Below are 20,186 nucleotides of genomic sequence, written 5' to 3'. Positions count from 1 at the left end.
CTGCCTTTCTACCAGAGATGTGCTAGGCAGCGAGACGGTGCGAGAATGTGTAGCGGCGCTGTGAAACGGTGTGATGTTTTCCACCAAAGCTTTGCAAGGCAGCTAGGTGGTGAGAAGATGTGCAGCGCCGCAGTACGAAGATGCGTTACGGATACTTTTCAGCTATGCGCGGGCTGGATACAGTATGGTGGGGTGAGCGGTGGTGATTTGTCAGTGTTCAGTAAGTGTTATACTTTCAGTAGCTCTAGTTTCAATGTTCAATGTGTATAATGAACCTTCAGAATAACAAATATTAGATATAATGATTAAGTGACATAATGAACAAATGTTATAAGTACTACCAGTATAATGTATTAAATAATATAAACACTATAGAACGTTTTACGAACAGTTGATGCGCCCTATATTATGTTGATAAGATTTTTTATTTTCCCATTAAATGTACAATTGCAAAAAAAAAGTTTCCTACACGTTTTACACACATTCCTCAAACACATCTTTCGCTATTTTGTGTGTACAAATACTTAGCTCCGCTAACCATTTTCTACCGGAGCTACACTAAGCGAGGCTAGGAAAATGAAGTAATCCTTTTGGTGGATTTTTTCCTCGCACACCGCCTCGCAACATCGACTTCCATCTCTGGTGGAAAGGCAGTCTTGCCCTTCAAAGCAGGAACACATTAATGCTTATACTGCTTGGCGGCAAAAATAAGTAAGGTGAAACGGCAGTACTTCTCTGAAAGAACTCTCTCACAAATGGTCTAGTGCTTCTACTACTTGTACTGCTTCTACATTTATAGGAAAATAACACAAAATCTAAGGTTATTAATAATATCGATGTTTCCAAAATTAATATAAACACTATCCCCATCACTACGAGCATCCTATAGCTAGCACCTGTACAGCGGCGCGCGCGCACCCGTTCATTACGTCTCCGCGCGTGATTGTCATTTGGTACCGCCTTCCTCTCCCCGCACCCCCCGCAGTCCCCCGCATCCCGCTTAGACAATTATCATAATTCGTATCATTACCATCCACATACGACTAGAATATGACTACGACGGAACTTCAAGTTTTTTGGATTTTTTGTTTGTTAGATAGATTGTTAAGATACGATGTTGTGTTATGAATAAAACGTAAATGCCGTGATCCGAATACTTTTTTAGGTTTTATTTAATTTTGTATATTTTGAGACTTGTATCGAGTTCTTAGGTTTTCGCGATTGTTACACATAGGAATTGAAACTATTTTTTCGGATTTAAATCCGGAAAAATTAATCAGCTGGCAGCGGAACTTCAGCATACATATAAAGCAAGTCCTACATGCGAATAAGGTGAAGATTCCACGCCAATGCCGCAGGCCCCGTGTGAAACCGCCAACAGTCGAGCTAAGACCTGCCATTTTACCTTACGTGAGAGGTGTTACAGACAAAATCGGAAGAGTCCTCAGGCGTGCATCTATCAAGACCTATTTCAAGCCCCTGAGGAAGATTTCTCAGTTCCTGAGACCCGTGAAATGTAACATCCCCTTATGATGCAGGAGTTTACAAGCTTGACTGTAAGTGCGGTCTCTCTTATATTGGACAAAAGAAGCGAAGCTGATGTCAAACACCGTCGCGTAAACAAGTCTGCAGTCTGCGAGCATGTCATGGATAAACCTACACATTCAATGACTGCAGTACTAACTAATATGTTTTAGTTATTCTAATTTCTATTATTAATTAATAATAAATTGAACTTATTAAAAATTCATTCAATAAAATAATATTCAAAAAAATAAATTGAAGTTAATGTAGCGTAAATTGGAATGTTTTCTTTGTAAAATTAAAAATAAGGTATTTAATTAATAACTATTTTAACTATAGTGAAAAAATAGGGTGATTTGCATTAATATTAGACATAACTGGTTGAAGACTGTACCACCTCAGTCAACCGTGACCATGGGACCTGTAAAGGGTCGAAACGTCGGTTTGTTTGAAAAAAACAAATATGCGCGATTGAAATCCGGAAAAATAGTTTAATTTCTTTTGAGACTTGTAGTTATTTTTCAGTAAAGAGTAAAATTTTGTGTCTTATGACTACACATTTATTTAAAATTAAAATAAGATTAAGTTAAAATGAAATTGTATTAAATATTTAATTAATACAAAGATCGAACACTTAGAAAAAAGTCCTTCAATCCGGTCGGATTTGAACCGACGTATTCTAGCAAACCGTGCCAGACGCTATGCCAACTAAGCCACGGAACGAGCCAGCGGACCTCACGAATTTTTCAATGTGCGACTTTTTAGCCGTAGCGCCATCTATGAGAAGTCTATGAAAGTATTTCGTCACCCAATTACATAATTTTACAGCTACCAGCTCTGACTAGAGATGTCGCTATTAACTGTAATTAAATTTTTATTGAATTGACATTCAATTATTTTTGTGAAATTACTCCACTTTGTATTAATTATTATTAATTTTTTCTAACGTTTCGATCTTTGTATTAATAACAAAGCATATTACAAACAAAGTAAAGTAGTTTAAATACAAAGTAAATAAATAACAAAGTAGTAGAGTAATTTCACAAAAATAATTTAATGTCAATTCGATACAAATTTATATTGAATATTTTTTGTTAAATGTATAGAAGGAGGCAAACGAGCAGACGAGCCACTTGATGAGAGGTGGTCATCGTCGCCCATGGACATTTGCAACATCAGATGAGGTGCTATGCGTTACCAGTCTTTGAGAGCCCTGTAAACACGCTTTTTGAAGAACCCCATGTCATAGGCAAAGGAAATACTGCAGGAGAAAGATCAATTATAATAATTTGTAACCTATTAATATTTAACCTATTAACCTTATTAACCTATTTCAAAGTGTACACCTTTTTTATATGTAATAAAAACCGCCACTATGCATGCTGCCATAGTAGCTTATAAGTGCTATATGTACAATGCTATTACATTTTGATTGTGCCTTATTTAACAGTACTATGCGTATGATTGTGTTGGATATTTTTTTTTATAATAATGCATACACTCAACACAGGCCCGTACTAGGGAAACCCTGTGTCGCGAGTGCCATGGACTCACACATAGACAACCACAAATTACACCCAAACTCATGAGAGAAATAAATGTAGGCCATATAAATATTTCTCCCTACCCGGGAATCGAACCTGGGACCTCTGAGTGGCAGTCCGGCATGGTATCCGTTCGGCCACGGAGGCAGTTCTATCTATCTATTCTGAATGAATAAATAAACATATACCGCGTTGATTAAAAACTTATACTAAGTTTAAAGACGGAAAAATAATAAGAAACTGAAAAGTAAATATCATAAATTAAGACATGTAAAACCTATTTAATGACCTTGCGAACTCAATACGTCATCATTTATAATCTTGTTCCAATTATTTATACTTCATCTACGACTGTTCGTTGTCTATTTATAAATTTAATACGTAAATTTTGTGCAATGTTTGATCAGCGCTGCATTTAATCAAAACATTATCTACCAATGTGAAGAAACATAAACCGACTTTACTTTTCATCAAAAGCTCGCTACATATAAATACAAGATGTTATGTAACAATGCAAAACGACGATATCCAGCCATAAGAACTAGAAAAATAACACACAAATTTATTTTGATTCTTAGATATTACCATATTATTTTAACACGTACTTACGTATGTATACAGGTGTAATCGTTAAGTGTGCCCAAGCGATTATTCCATAAATATAAGAGATATCAAAAACTTTAAACTGATGTCGAAAGTACATTACCTAACGAGTAAATCGACATCAATAACTTTTTAAATTAAAACTAGAAATATCCAAAATTTTAACATTAAATTTACCAACTCACAAATATCGAGTTCTCAGGTTTTCGCGATTGTTACACATAGGAAATGAAACTGTTTTTCCGGGTTTAAGCCGCCTATATTTATTTTTTCAAGCAAACAATCGTTTTTTTTTGGTTTTCAACTCACAAATGATTGACTATGCTATTATATTTTTATTCAATAGTTTTATTACTTTATTATATATATTTTTTTATTAGTTTTGTCATCTGTTAACTCTTACTTTTCTAACTTTACAGAGTTAATCTCGTACAGTATGAAAACTAAAGCCTCTCTACGAATATCATATAAAATGTACGGGAGTGTTTAATATTAAAATATTGGATATTCCTAGTTTTATTTTTAAAACGTTATTGATTTGACTTGACTTTCGATATCAATTTAACGCTTTTTGATATCTCTTACATTTATGGCGCCTGGACACACTTTACGATTATACCCTGTATTAATAATTACATTCGTCGCATGTAAGAGTTTCGATCAAATAACATTTCGACAAAACGATCTAGATTTGTTAAGTGAAATGAACTATCAATAAATTATTCATGCAATGAAGGCCTCGGCTATTAGTCTCATAAATGACCTGTAATTAGATCATATACTGTGTGTAGGTACCACGTTTCCTAAGAATGTTTTTCTTCTGCCATGAGTAAGTCTAACATCAATAGGTATATACATAAATAAATGCTCATGACATACTCAACGTCTTACCAAATAAGCTAACAAAAAGACAAACTCCACAGTCACCTCCGGTCATTAGGAAAAAAACAATTGCGAGTAACTGTAAAACGTAATTTACAGATAATCTTTCAAACCATTGCCTCACAACTCTTTGACATAGAGCTCATATTCCAACGTCTGTAGTCTATGACAAGAAAATGTCCCCATTTGTCGCAATGGTAGGCGTGGTGATCCACTAAGAACATGACTTGAAATTTCAATTTTTTAAGCATCTTCCAATACTCCTATTCTTTTTACTGTAAGATTGAGAGTTGCGTGAATGAGCGGTGAAGGGAACTTTGTAGTGCGGCGAGAGGCAAGTGGTAGAAGCAATTTGGTCGATTGCCATTAGAAGAGTCGGTCAGGCCGCATATCAGTACATGTCATTATGTAGTCCACGGAGCGTGAATATGAAATCGTTGGGCAATGTAATGGGGCTTCTTTTGTTCTTTTGTCTCGTGGATTTCGTGAGGTGTCATTGAAGATGGGTCATGGTGAAATCTTGACAAATTGTTTTTTTGGGAAATACTCTATAACACGTTTAACTAACTTCGAGAAAGGAGGTTTTATTGCAGATTGTATATTGGTTAATATTTAATTACTACCTCCTACAGTTTGTTCGGTGCTTATAATAAACAAGCTACGTTAACCATTTTAACTTGCTTGCCTTTGCTATAATTGGGTAAACGGGAATCATTTTGCTTCTTCTTTCACTCACTCTGAACGAAATATTTGATAGGATCGATCTGTTGCACTGTTCTTTGACTGAATTCACAAAGGTAGCTCTCTACATCTGATGTTACCTGAATTATTTTTGTTGATGTTGTGCATTGAGTTGATAATCAGTAGATTAGGTTTTGGAAATAAATAAAAATACGTATAAAAAATCTACCTATGATAACGGTTTCGCTCCTGACAGCTGGATTTGACGCCTGGACTATGCCCATGCCCTGAGGCGCATCGTGGACTGAATAAAATAACTATAAGAAAATCATTGACCTAGGTGCGTTCAAATTTCAAATCCTGATTCCTGGACTTTCTTGAATGACTCAAAACTAATAGTTTTTAGATGGAGCAGACAACAACAAATTAATTACTTAAATTAAGTTGCCAGCAATAATTGTTTATTGAAACTATTCAAATGATTCGTTCCTCTAATTCAAATACACGTACAATAAAGTGTTACAACAGTGGTAGAGACCTTAGCACAGCGTAATAAATCGAATGAAAATTGCTTTGACATTTCCACTACGAATGTTAAGGCTTTGCGACACTGCATTCTTTGAACAGTGTCATACGATTGCAAGCTACTATAAATACATAAGATTCTTTATAAGGAGAATGTCTACTATAGATAACCTTATTTATGTGACAAATTCACACGGCAAGACGAAATAAAATGTTATATCTGACAACCAAGTATATGAGATATTGGTTATAGTTAATTTGTTACCGTCATGTATGACCTTAGACTATGGAAACTAATATTTTTTTCCATACTCTAAGTGTATAACAGAATCAGAAATGTTGATAATATATTTGATCAAAAAGCGATATTTACGTCAGTTGAAGCATCTGTAAAGATACCGACTGCGGTGAGGTTTTTCAATAATCTCTCACTAGATGTCACTAGTGGCAACGAATACCGAAAGCCAGTACAAAGGTCTATAAGAAAAGCACGTAGGATAATTTCGACAGCTCGGTAGCTTGACCTGTGGCTCAGTTAGTAAGAGCAATGATACGGTGCAGCATGGACGACTATGCTGCACCGAATCGTTGCTCTTCATGATGATGATGTTGATGAGTTCATGTCCCACTGGGACGAAGAAATTTTTTTGTGTGTTCGATGTTTCATAATAAAACTAGTACAGTTTTTTTTTATAACATCAAGTAACAGGACAAACAAGTCGTGCGCCTGATGGTAAGCTACACGCCTGTCCATAACAGTTACACAGCCACTCAGAGCTTTAAATTGCAAAGATCTAAAGGGCACTACCACTGCGCTCGTTCACCCTGAGACATAAGTTGACAAGTCCCATGTGCCTGTAATTTCACCAGCATACTTACCCTTTAAATCCGGAACACTGTAATGCTGACATTACTGCTTGACAGCAGAAATGGGTAAAGTGTACTACCCTGAACGAACTCTTTTACAAGGAACTCTAATGCTATGAGTTATTTCACGAAAAAATATCTCAATAACATTGATATAAGATTACTTTGTAATACTGCCCTCCTTGTAATAACTAAAACATTTGTATTTTGGTAACTTTCAAAGATATTGGCACCTAAAATTTTATTGTCACCCAAAAAAGGTCAATTACGTTTATGTTGCTTAATAATAAAACTGAAACTAATTCTAATTCGTTTTTTATATATTTTTAGTATTATTATATTAGTTAAATAATGTTAAAAAACCGATTAGAGGGGTTTGCAGATCTCGTGTCGCTGACCCCCGATAGTTTAATCATGACGACCTTGAATTGACCTCCATGGTCGAGTGGTTTGCACACTGGTTTAAATGGTGTCGCCAGCTCTGAGGTTCCGGGTTTGATCCCTGGCCGAGTCAATGTAGGAAAACTAAATTCTCGTTATTGCCTTGGGTCTGAGTGTTTGTGGTACCGTTGTTGTATTCGATTTCCATAACACAAGTGCTTTAACACATTCGAACAAAAGTGAATCAAAGCATTAAACGAAAAGCACCAAATGAGTTAAGAGAGACCTAAGCCCTCCTATACATATACTGTCCCTGTCCTATACATATACCAATGCGGGTCAACTTTATTCGGTATGACGAGTCATATTAGGGCACACGCTAGGAAATAATCACAAAGGGTCGCTGTTATCGAATTTGATAAGGAGGACCATACATTTACTTACTTTGGGATTGGAGTCACGTACGTGATGTTGTCTAATATTTATTTATTTGTTAATAATTCAATTTCGATAGATAGAAAAGGAAATGCTCCAATGGCTTAGTCAGGTGAAAGTAGTAGAGTAGTATAAAGTGACCGTACAAATGGGAAAAGGTCAACGGTATTGGCCATACTTTAACCAGATTGAAAAGGCCAGGTGAAAAATACTAAGAATAACTATTATATTATTTATTACCAGTACTACTAACGAAAGAAATATGTGTGAAACATAGCAAGTTGAGGTTCATACTTATTTGATACATTGATGATGTCCTAAAGAAAGGCCGCGTTAAGAGTGTCCTTAACCGACGAGCATTATGACAGGATCATAGCATGGAGAAGTCTTATATCTATCCAACCTAATGGGAAAAGGTCGTGAAGTATATACGTATATGTAACTACGTACAGAATTTCGATTTGAAATATACTTATATCTGATACAAAGGCACTAATCACCATAAACAGGATGTATGAAAGGATCGTAGCAAATGGAAGACTATTCTATCTGTCTGCCCTGATGGGAAAAGGTCGTGAAGTATATATATGTACAAAAATTCGATTAGAAACTTATTATGTCCGATACAAAGACACTAATTACCATAAACATAGTAACCATTTCTCTGTTTCAAGAATAAAGAAAGATCAAGAACTTTCTACGAAATTTCTCTATTATTTAAACTATGTCTTTCATAAGCGAGACAAATTGCATTCCATTCTGCTTCGATTATTCTACAATACATCCATCAAAATTAAGGCAGACATCTTCATTATGGCGTCAAAAGAGAAGCCAAAATGTATCAACTTATTACAAACTTACATTTACTGTTACATCAATTAAATGTTCTTTGAGAACAGATTTCAAAACTTAGTAGCCTTTGTTTCAGAAACTGTAAGTATGATTTTGTATTTCTGTATTCAAAACTGGACAAAGATTTATATTGACGAATAGTCAAATAGTGGCATTAATGTTAAGTCAAAAGTCGTGTACATACGCACTAGAAAGTTGAAATTGTTTATAGACATAAAAGGTGTTCCAAACGGAATAAGAGATACGCGATGCGCTCCTCCTACCGCAAAATGGCGGCTATTTGCTTTCGCAAATTAGAAAAGCATTCAGTTTAAATACAAGTTATTATAAATAAAAATTATTATTCTGCATTGCTAAATAAATATCTACCCTCCGTACTACCAAAAAACATCTCAAATAAAATGCAGTAATACACCGCAAATCCTGCACTTAAAAAGCACTAATGAAATTTTTGGTGTACTTGGATAAATATGATAAAATTTCGTTTGAGTGGTTCTATCGTTTACCATGAAATTACTCCTTAAAGTATAGTTTATAAACATTTATATTCATGGTAAACTTAAAAAACGCTACTTACGGTATGTTTTCAATAAATAAACACCGAAATCACCAGCCCAAACAATAACACACACGATTGTCGTGACGTATTTTTGAAGTTGTTTATTTTTTTTAAATGACAGATCCATTAAAAACTTTATGATTTGCTAGAGTAGTTACCGAAATAGCAATTAATATTAGTTCTTTTACATGTTATAACTTCGATATCCGATAAATCGGTAGAAAATCATCACCGGCACGTCTAGTTGTGGTGTGCGTCTACGGCTGCATGTATCGCGTGAGCAGATAGTAACTATAATAATAATGTGCCAAACTACCACACCAATTACCTGATCCCAAATTAGGAAATTCCCTGCACTATGAGTACCAGAGAAATGAAATTAACTATAAAGTACTACCTAGTAGCAATAGAGCTCCTTGCGAAAGAGTTCTTTAAGGGAAGTGCTGCCACCTTACCTATTTCTGCCACCAAGCGATCAGGACCTAACTGATAAGGTACCTTGTACAGGCTTGCTTGCACAGGTTGTAGTGCCCGTCCCGTATAGCCAAGAGGTTGATAGGGAGGGTCACTATACAAACAAAACTTATGTAGAAAAATAATGGAACTGGTCTTATAGGGAATCGGACTCCTCTTTCTTCTTTGAGGTCATCTGGCTTATATGCAGACTCACACTACCGTTATAGATAAGTTTGGGAAACGACTTTGGCTGCTAACAAATTAATTATTATGTTTGCAGTTAAGGCATATTGAAACCGACTTTATGCAGCCACGATCGACTGCATGCAGTTAACGTGTGAAGTCGTTATCACCTTCATGCAGTCGAGGTCTCGGCTGCAAGAAGTTGATTACGTCTTCACGCATTAATTGCAAATAATGCTGTCAATCTGTTATCAATATTAAATTCTTTTTAAGTTTTTGCGATTGTTACATTTAGGAAATGCAACTAATTTTTTCAGATCTAAATATATTTGTTTTCCAACAAACCAACGTTTCCAATCCACCGTAAACCATGGGACCTGTCAGCTAATTTCCTTGGAACCATGGTCATTGTAATTCCACCCAGACTCCACAAAGATTATATTGCAATTATAGGCACAATATACATATCATAATCGTTCTTCTCAGGGAGGTCAGCGTAGTGAACGAGCAGTGGCTTAAATGTGACGTTTTCAAGTGTAAATTTATTTTACCTATGGAATAAATAATCTTTGACTTTGACTTTGACTTTGATCATATCAGCCGGAAGACGTCCACTGCTGAACATAGACCTCCCGCAAAGATTTCCAGACAGGCCGATCGGACGCAACGTGCTTCCATCGGTTACCCGCCGCCCTTAGCAGGTCATCCGTCCATCTAGTGGGGGCCGTATCATTGAACGCCTTCCGGTTCGTGGTATCCATTCAAGAACCTTTCTGTCCCAAAGGCCGTCAGTTCTACGGGCTATGTGCCCTGCCCATTGCCACTTCAACTTGCTAAGCCTTCGAGCTATGCCGGTGACTTTCGTTCTTCTACCCTTTCGCTCCTCTATTCAGTGGAATGGCAGTGATGGCATTCATTCAATCATTAACGGTCGATGTTGCCTTACTAAAACTACTATTGGAATTACTATGCATCAATAATATCTCAAAGGCAGTTTTGTTGGCAGCAAGACATACTTACATAGCAAATATATATACATACTTGATGGCTACCCACTGACCAGCTACTAACTTTTAACAGAAAATCAAACGTACAAAATCTTGCCACTGACATTGCACGGACACACAACTGAGATGATTGAAAATTAACATACTTGAGACTTAAAGGGCACAAGTCGTTGATTTATTTAAAAAAATTAAGTAATATACGCAATTTGCGTCCGAAAAAATAGTTACAAAATATATATATATATATAGTTTTAAATATATATATAGTTTTGTTATAAAGAAAACGACTTCAAAAGTTCATAAAATGACATCTTTTTGCCAAGTTTTATTGAAATCGATTACTGGAAAGTGCGCGAAACCGGATTCATCTCTTAGTTTGCCACCTTTAGAGGTGTAATATTTTCTTTAAATTTAAATGGGACCAATAGTGAGGTACGACCTTCCAACAAAAGAGAAACATCAAAATCAGTTCACAAATTTTCGCAGTTATCGACCGGAGTTATCGCGTAACATACATGCAAAAATAGTACAGTCGAATTGAGAACCTCCTCCTTTTTTGAAGTCGTTTAAAATGTACCAACAACTAACGCTCAACAAAGTCCACCAAGTAACCAGATGTTCAATATCCCAGTCTTATTATCGTCGATATAAAATGACCGTGAGACCTTCGATAAGTCAGGGTGAAATTTAAAAAAATCGCAAACCCTCTATCTCGACTAATAACCATTTAGTTGGTGCGTACGCGCCGCGGGCCCGGCGCACGCGCGGTTGATTGATGCGTTTATAATTATGGCAAGCTTTTGCCCGTTGCGCGGGAAAATATCATTTGCATGGTTGACCATTGACGTTTTACTTATATGCGTATAAAAGACACTTCATCATTATATTTATTAATTGTAATACAATGATGTTTTCAATCGTACGACATAACATTGAGTTTTCGAATCAGAATATTCATTTTATGTCAAAAAAAAATTAATGTATTATTTATATTATTCAATATCGTGATGTTTTTCCTATTATGATATTCATTTAACTTTGTGAAAATACTCCACTAAGTTCGTAAAAATGTACCATTATTTCCGAAAAACTTTGCCACGGATCTTTGTCTTAAAAAAACAATCTTTCAACACCAATGTTCAAATTTAGTAAAGTTAGTTCGTCGTTTCTAGGGCACACTTTAGTTAGTTGTAGGGTACGCTTTTATAATAAAATTCCAGAAAATGTGCAAAATTTATCAGAAAGTTCAAATGTCAATATCAATGATTATACAGATGATACGAACGCATGGTGTACTTCCAGCTAATAAACAATTGTGATGATATAAAAAAAATATTATCAGGTGAATTTAAAATACGGATTAGTAGTAGTTTTAATCGATGTGAAAATTTCAAATGTTATTTGATTTCCTACGAAATATAATATTTGATTTTATTTACAAGTGGCATGCGACTGGAATCCTCCAAACTTTTGATCCATAAATATGTTAAACACATAAGATATAAGACATATAAAATACTAAGATAAGAATTCGGTTTCAGACGTCATTACTGGCATCTCCACTACCGATCATATCAGACAGACGAAGTCAACTTATTTTCCAGGGCCCCAAGTCTGTTAATTTTCTTCAAACCACTTAAATTATATTGCAATTATGATAATATTTATTATTTTACCAAAATCTGGTTGCAGTTGAGTTTCAAGAAAGTGTCAGTGGCATAGCGGTCCTTCACTCAATCACTAACGATCGATGTTGCTTTACTAAACCGACCATGTAAATTACTATGTATATAATTACTTTTTTTATATAATACCAAGTGACGCAACGAGCAAGTTGTGCGCCTGGTGCTAAACGACACGCCTATCCATAACAGTTGCAGTGCTATTCAGAACTTTAAATTGCAAAGATCTTATGGGCACTGCCACTGCGCCCGTCACCCTGAGACATAGATTTAGATTTAGATTTATTTATTATCTTGTAAACTTTACATTATTATATACAATATATTGTATTACAAGAATCGTTACAAATAGTAATTTTATTTTATTTTATTTATTTATTAGACGAACACAACAGTCGACATTCAAGAAAGATTTAACAAATAAATTTGCTTAAAACTAGATTTGGACCAGAATGCCAACCAGGAGCGTGTACGTACAGCATGTTTTGAAAGTTTCTGTCAGTTAACTACAAATTACAAATTTTGTGTTGGTACAAATAGAGCAAAAGAAAAGACCATAGAGAAAAAGTGTTAAAATAAAATTGCGAGACTTCAACTAGACTGCTTGAGAACACCCGCAACAGACTTTTTAAATATATGACACTTAGAATTAAATATATCTAACTGTATGTTATCCTTAATTAAGTCATTATAGGTGCGGCACATTCTTGTTATGGGATTGTAAAATGACGTGTTATTTTTAAAAACATTTAGGACAAAAGCCCGAGGACACCGAAGGTTACATCTAATGTTAATATTGATACTAGACAATAAGTTAGCAGAGTCAAGGTGAGAGTGTAAGATTTTATGGAGATATATTAAATCATGCATTGTTCGACGGACACTTAGTGATACCAGATTACATTGGGATAATCTGGTTTCGTAGGCAGGCATCTGACGACGACTATGACCCAATCTATAAAAGAGAGATCTAAGAGCCATCCTCTGCACACCCTCAATTCTGTTGGAATGTACATGATAGTAAGGTGACCAAATCACTGTACCATACTCCAAAACGCTTCTTACCAATGAGCTATAAAGATGGATAAAGCTATATGGTTTCTTGAAAGCCTTAGTAGCACGGATCACAAAGCCCAGTGTCTGGTAAGCCCTGCCAACCATGCAATCAAAGTGATTTCTAACTTAATTTTTCATCAAATAATATACCGAGGTCTCTAACCACTTTCCGGCGTTACAGGACATGTCTCTCTAGGGTGTACTCATAAATTATTTTATTACGTTTGTTGGTAAATGTTATAACTAAGCACTTATCAACGTTCAGGTACATTTGGTTTGTTTGGGACCATTGAGCGATAGTATCGATGTCATTTTGAAGAATGATACTGTCACTGTAATTAGTAATCGTATTAAAAATTTTTAGATCATCTGCATACAAGATACAGGGGCAATGGAGTTTTGCAATCAGGTCGTTAATAAATAAAATGAAAAATAAAGGCCCCAAATGCGAGCCCTGGGGCACGCCAGAAGAAATTGTAACTGGTGGGGATAAGAACCCTCTAATAGATACAAGTTGACTTCTATTGTCAAGATATGATCGTACCCAACGCAAAAGGTTACCATGAATACCAAATGATGCTAGTTTCATACAAAGAAGGCTGTAATAAACGTTACATTTCTCAAAAAATTACAAAGATCCAGTATAAGTTTTGTACTACGTAATTTTAACATAATTAATGTAGTTATGTGAAATAATGTAGGAACATATTAAATAATATAATTTACAACATATATTACAAGACCATGTCCCCATATTCTTCAGTGGAATAATACGCATTATCCAACAAAAAGTCTTTCAGTCGACGATCAAATGTTTCATCATTAGGCTCATTTTTTAAATCAACGGGTAGGTGCTCGTTAAGCTGACAAGTCCCATGTGTTCAACGCTCTAATTACTGCTTGGCGGTAGAAATAGGTAAGGTGGCAGTACTTCTCTGGATGAACTCTTCCACAAGGAGATCTACTGCTAGTAAAATGTCATTGAATGTCAGGATGTTTCACTACCATCATTCTGATTCAATTACTTTTTGTGAAATTACTCCACTAATTTGTTATATTTTTTTTTAAGCAAAAGGTTACCGTATTTATAAACGCATCAATAAGTTACTAAACAAAGAAAAAATTGACTCCGTTCCGGTTAAATTCGAACCTGGTACACGATAGCGTCTACCTTACTTAGTAGGTATACCTAGGCCTACTAAGCTTAGTTGGCATATCGTCTGGCACGGTTTGCTGGGAGACGTTGGTTCGAATCCAAACGGATCGAAGTGAATTTTTTCTAAGTGTTTGATCTTTGTTTGATAATTCTTATTTAATTTTTTATCTCGCTTCATCAGAAATTTAGTCTTCAAAGTAAAGCCATCAAGATGCTATCGAAGGGAACGCCTTAGAAAAGTAGAATACCAAAAAATTGCAATGGCAGTTGAATAGGAGGAAACGTACAAAATCTTGCCATTGACACTATAGACACACAAGTGAGATGATTTAAAATTAGCAGATTTGTTAATGCACCTAAAATGCGTATGAAACCTAACAATAACGTCTCAAGTAATAAACATAATTGAAGTATCCATACATGTAATATAACAATTCAAAGATTAGCACGGTACGCCTTAATGCTGTGAACGTGACGTCGGACCACAAGAGACGCCCATTTAAGGGACGGATAAGACAGCAATAAAGGTTAGGCCAATGTCCTATGGGTGAAGGGTTGCTAGTACTTACTAGATTATGGTCTAGATGCCAAGTCTCAGGCATATATTATCTCTAGTTCCTCTGAGCAATGACCAAGGGTACAGAATTATGAAATTGCAGGAAGTCGATAAAGCGCGTCCTGGCTTTGAGTAATTATTTCGCATCTCCCAGGACAATATAACTTTGAGAGTAATTATTTGTGCGTAAATTATTTCAAAACTGCAAAGTGAAATGTGATCAGTTCGTGAAAATCATCTTACAGGGATGTACTGTATTCAATTTAAGGTTGAATATTGGCATTATATTCGATAAACATAATAATATTCTAAATACGCTTAACCCATCACACGTACTAGAGACACTCGGTGTCCCTAACAATTTTGGTACTGTAGTGTCCGCAAGCCACACGGTGACTTTAACGCGCAGCTGTATTTCTTCCACCATTTAAAAAAGGTTTAAATGTATTTAAAAAAATATATAAAATTACATCATTAGGAATATGGTGAACTAGGACGCGTAACGAGTTATATGTATAATGAAGAACAAAACTCCTTAAACAATTTTGATTAAAGGCGGAATATTTCGTTGCGTTTCGTACTGTAGACTAGGCTGTACTCTTTGAGTAGAATTGCTGGCTGAACATAGGTAATGAGATAGTTTTGTATTTGGAACGCTAAGAAAATAAGGGAAGAGCTTGACATACAAATTAAGATTATTGATTTGTAACCCTAGACATGAAAATGGTAAAATAAACCAAAGTTTAAGATGATCCCGGTTTTATATTATTAAAAGTACCTCTCGCAATGCATCTGAGCTACAGCCCTCTATTATAGTACCTTGCGACATCGTGTCTTGAAGGGTGGCAACATTTTCCCTTTAAATAAATAAGTTGCAATCAGATTACACAGTTGAGGCATATCCGTTGTTATAGCTTGGTATACTGACCCGGTTTGCATATCCACGATCCAGTCCCAGTTTCTCTAACACAGAGGCATTTCACTGTACTGTACTGTATATCTGCAGAAGACTTAAACACACTAACCTCAGCCGGAGCTGCAGCTTCCTCCATGCTGTGCTTTCGTACCTCGGTGCTACACTTAAAGCTTTGTATCTTTTGCGATGGAAGCCCTGGATCCTTAAAAGCGAAGCCACATGGGCGTTGCGTCGGCGTTGCGACGACGTTATGTTGTGACGCTGGGTTATATTACAAATCAGAACGGCACACATCGCATCAGACACGGGTTCAGTGTATGTGCATAGATAGCTAAGCGATGTTACGTTGCTAAAAGTTTAAAAGACGGTATCTTTACTCGTGTAGCATACTCGGTGTGCAGAAATCATAGCGTCGCGACGACGACGCAACGCACGCGTGCGACCGTGACGTATGGCGTCACCCACATGGCCATTACGAAACTTCTCGCTGTGGGGTTTCCCGGTGACTGTCAGCTACTTCCGCAAACGAGTAACATAGCGTTCAAAAAATGTAACGTTCCGTAAGGGATGGCAATGGCTTTTAAACACAACGCCCAAGAGCACGGTCCTTTCCTAGTAAATTTTTACCTTTTTTTTTTCATTTTGTACATTTATTTTGCACCTCCGTAAATACTTGCTTTTACGTATCACTTGTTTATAGTAGTCATTAAAGCTAAAAATTCACACCCGTCTATAGCAATCCTTATCTCAATTACAAAGTACTCAGCGGTCATAAGCGGTAATGACCGTATTATGGCTTGAGAATTGCATTATGCATTTAGCCACAGCCAATATGCGAAACTTTATTGCGTATAAATACTTCCCAATTGGAATTTAGAGAGCCAAGTTTATGACAATTTAGTTTGATCCTGGCCTGCGAAATCTACGGAGTGAAATGACTGGTACTGCCATTTATTATTCGTATGGGACAGGAATGCTAGTTGAGGAAACGATTGCGTCTTATCTACGAAAAATAGGGGTGAATTCCCGGTGAATAAACGGTGAATGCGAACACGGTGAAGAAACATACACGTCAGAGAGGATTGACAAAACTCTTAGAGGACGTGAGAAGTATCCAACCCGTACTGGGTGGGCAGAAAACTACAAATTAATCCAAAATTTAACAAAGAAACTATTTTCCCATAAACGTATATTTTCTTTACAATATTTTGTGCCTGAAGCGAAACCTCCTTTTGCAAGTATTCTCATGGCTCAAACTTGATTATAATCTTATTTATTTTTGAGATGAAACAATCATTCTTTTATTTACAAAAACGGTCTTCTATACGAGATTCTTAAAAAAAAACATTAGTAACAAATTGTTATCAAATGTTTTTAAATTTCAAAATATTCCCCGCAGCATCCTCATAGAAATATTCGTATCAAATCGAAATAAAGTTTCCTATCTCAAAAAGAAGAGAAACGTGTTTTCATCGAAGTCTAAAATAAACATTCAGCTCTGAAAATTCGCACCTGCACTATGAAGCCGTGTTTACACAATCCATGCATAAAACTATAATGCTCTGTCCACACTATCGCGTTGGACGCCCGAGGGCGTGCGTTCGTTTCGATTATTCATAAGTCGAGGTGTCGACGTGCAACCGGTGAATCTGTTTTGAGCCGATAAAATCATTTTTAGGGTTAAACACAGACTTGCAATAAAGTAAGTGCTCAAGCGATGTAATTGTAAGGCACACTTACAGACATAGTTATTCAAAATCAATAATCTTGAGAAATTATTTATCATGTCTTATAAAATGTGTTATTATATTTGTACTTAAACATTTTCAAATATATCCTATGTCTAATGTTCAATTGAGTAATTCATTTTGTTACAATGTTATTTGTAATCGTTATTATAATTTATAGCAGCAGTTAAACTCCTTGTGAAAGAGTTCGTCCAGGGAAATACCTATTTCTGCCGCCAAGCAGTAATATGAGCATTACATGTACGGAATGGTAAGCGCCCAGTTACACGACGCAATATTTTCGCGTTTTAAAGTTACCACGCTTTCACGTACATTACTGGTGAATCTGAATTCTATTTGCTAGGCAACAACACTTAAATTCCTTGGAAAAATATCAAAGACAAGCCAACCTTGCCCGCGCGCCCGTGACGCTCATTTAAGTTAAGCCGTAAAAACTAAATAAATAGAGCACATTTTGCCGTGACAGTTATGAAATTCGTGTCGAATAAACGCACCCTAAGGGTGATGGTGAAATTACAGATACATGAAACTCGTCAACTTTCCATAATACAAGTGCTTTAGTTACGTACTTTGGGATCAGAGCAACGTATATGCTGTTGTCTAATATTTACTTGTTACGGAAGTACTGCCACCTTACTCACTACTGCCGCCAAACGGTGATATGAACGTTACTGCGTTCCGGTTTTGAAAGGTGCTGGTGAGATTACAGACACATGGGACTTGTGAACTTATGTCTCAGGGTGACGGTTGCAGTAACAGCCCCTCAGACCTTTGTGATGAATCTTAGTGGCACTGCAACTGTTATGGACAGGTGTGTCGCTTACCACCAGGTGCACGACTTGTTCGTCCCGTCGTTTGGTATCATAAAAAAATCGAAATTAACAAGTAATTTTTAAACCTCTCTTACAACGATGCCACATTATGTAACGACTAAGTAACCGTATTTATCATTATCCATTTATTAATTCAAGGTATGTTGTTTCATTTTGCACGTTATTATAAATTCTAAAAGCTTTTGGATACTGTGTTTAGAAAATGTATTCATTCCCAATTTCTCCCGTTTAATCTTGTTACTTACCTATTATATATTATATTTATTACCACACCTATTGTAAATTCAGCTACCTATTCCCAAACACATCATTAGCCGTGCTTTTAAGCTTGCGTATTGACAGGACATTCACTTTTACCGCCGCCTTTTTTCTCGCCGCCGCGTTTGATCAGCGTGATTTGACAGTCTTATTTTGACACCGTATCTGTGGATCTCCATTAACGACAGCACTGGATGACCACAACAAGTTGGTAATCGCGAGGATGTCGGCTACTAATGGTACGTGGAATAAGGAATGGTTTAGAGATAGATTTTGTTAAAATTTTTACAATACACTATAGTACAATACAATAACATTTTTGATGTTGTCTTTTTATTCAACTTCGAAAATAAAGTTTAAGTTTGAAGACTTTGGTTTTGTTCTATCTATAAATTTATGTGTCAATTCTTTTATTTTTTGTTCTTAGAGTTTCATGTTAATAATAACTGTCATCAGAGAAATTTGCTTACATATACCAATATACGTGAAACAAAGAGAAAGAATCTAGCACTTCTAAATCCTTTTTATTAATATTTATATTCCATACAATAACAATTTTTCTCTTCATTCCCAGATACAATCTTTCCATCGACAATTATCATCAACTTTTTGCTATCGTTAGCATCTCCACGTCTACCTTGTTCTTTTATAATCTACCAATACAGACATCGACTCCAAACATTCCCACCTCCTGTCCATAGCCTAATGAACTTCCAAATGGAAGCAAGCTGTATCAATGCCAATCAGACATATTATCAGTACCATCAAATCTAATAGTAGCCAGGGAAGGCTTTGAGTATGCGGATAGGTGTGGAAGGTCAGGCCAGACCACGCCAATCCGAGTTGACTGCCTTTAAGGCTTGATGGAATAACGGTTTGGTGTAAATTGTGAAGTAAAGATTTAAGGACGGAGAAATAATGACGTCAAATGTACATTATTAAGTTTTAATGCGATAAAACTTATGTAACAGAGTGAACAATAGTGAAGAATAATCCATGAACGACGTGGTTTGAAAGTGGATGTGGTGACAAAAATAGAAAAGGGTATGTTGAGCAGTTTGGGCACATGGAGAAGATTAATGAAAAGAGTATATCGAGCCAAAGTGGAAGGTATCATCGGAAGAGGACGGCCACGAAGAACATTCTCAGATCAAATAGAGTTGTTAAAAAGGCTGTAGTGCGTTGTGAGAAGAATACGAAGGCCTGTATGTAAGGGTTGATAAATTTAAATGACGTGAGTTACGGGACGAACAAGTCGTGCGCCTGGCGGTAAGTGACACGCCTATTCGTGACTGTTGCAGTGCCACTCAGAGCTTTTTAGCAAGTTAACGATTTCCATATGCCTGTAATTTCACCAATACCTTCAATTTCAACAATACAATGCAGAAATAGGTAAGGTGGTAATACGAACTCTTTCTCATGGAACTCTACTGCTACTAAGCTACTAGGTGTACTCTGTCTGTCACTATAGTGTTATATAGA

Source organism: Hyposmocoma kahamanoa, unplaced genomic scaffold (assembly GCF_003589595.1).
Source record: "Hyposmocoma kahamanoa isolate Upper Pololo Valley unplaced genomic scaffold, ASM358959v1 86, whole genome shotgun sequence".
Lineage (NCBI taxonomy): Eukaryota > Metazoa > Arthropoda > Insecta > Lepidoptera > Cosmopterigidae > Hyposmocoma > Hyposmocoma kahamanoa.
The sequence above is the reverse complement of the archived record's forward strand: the minus strand, read 5'-3'. Positions refer to the sequence as shown.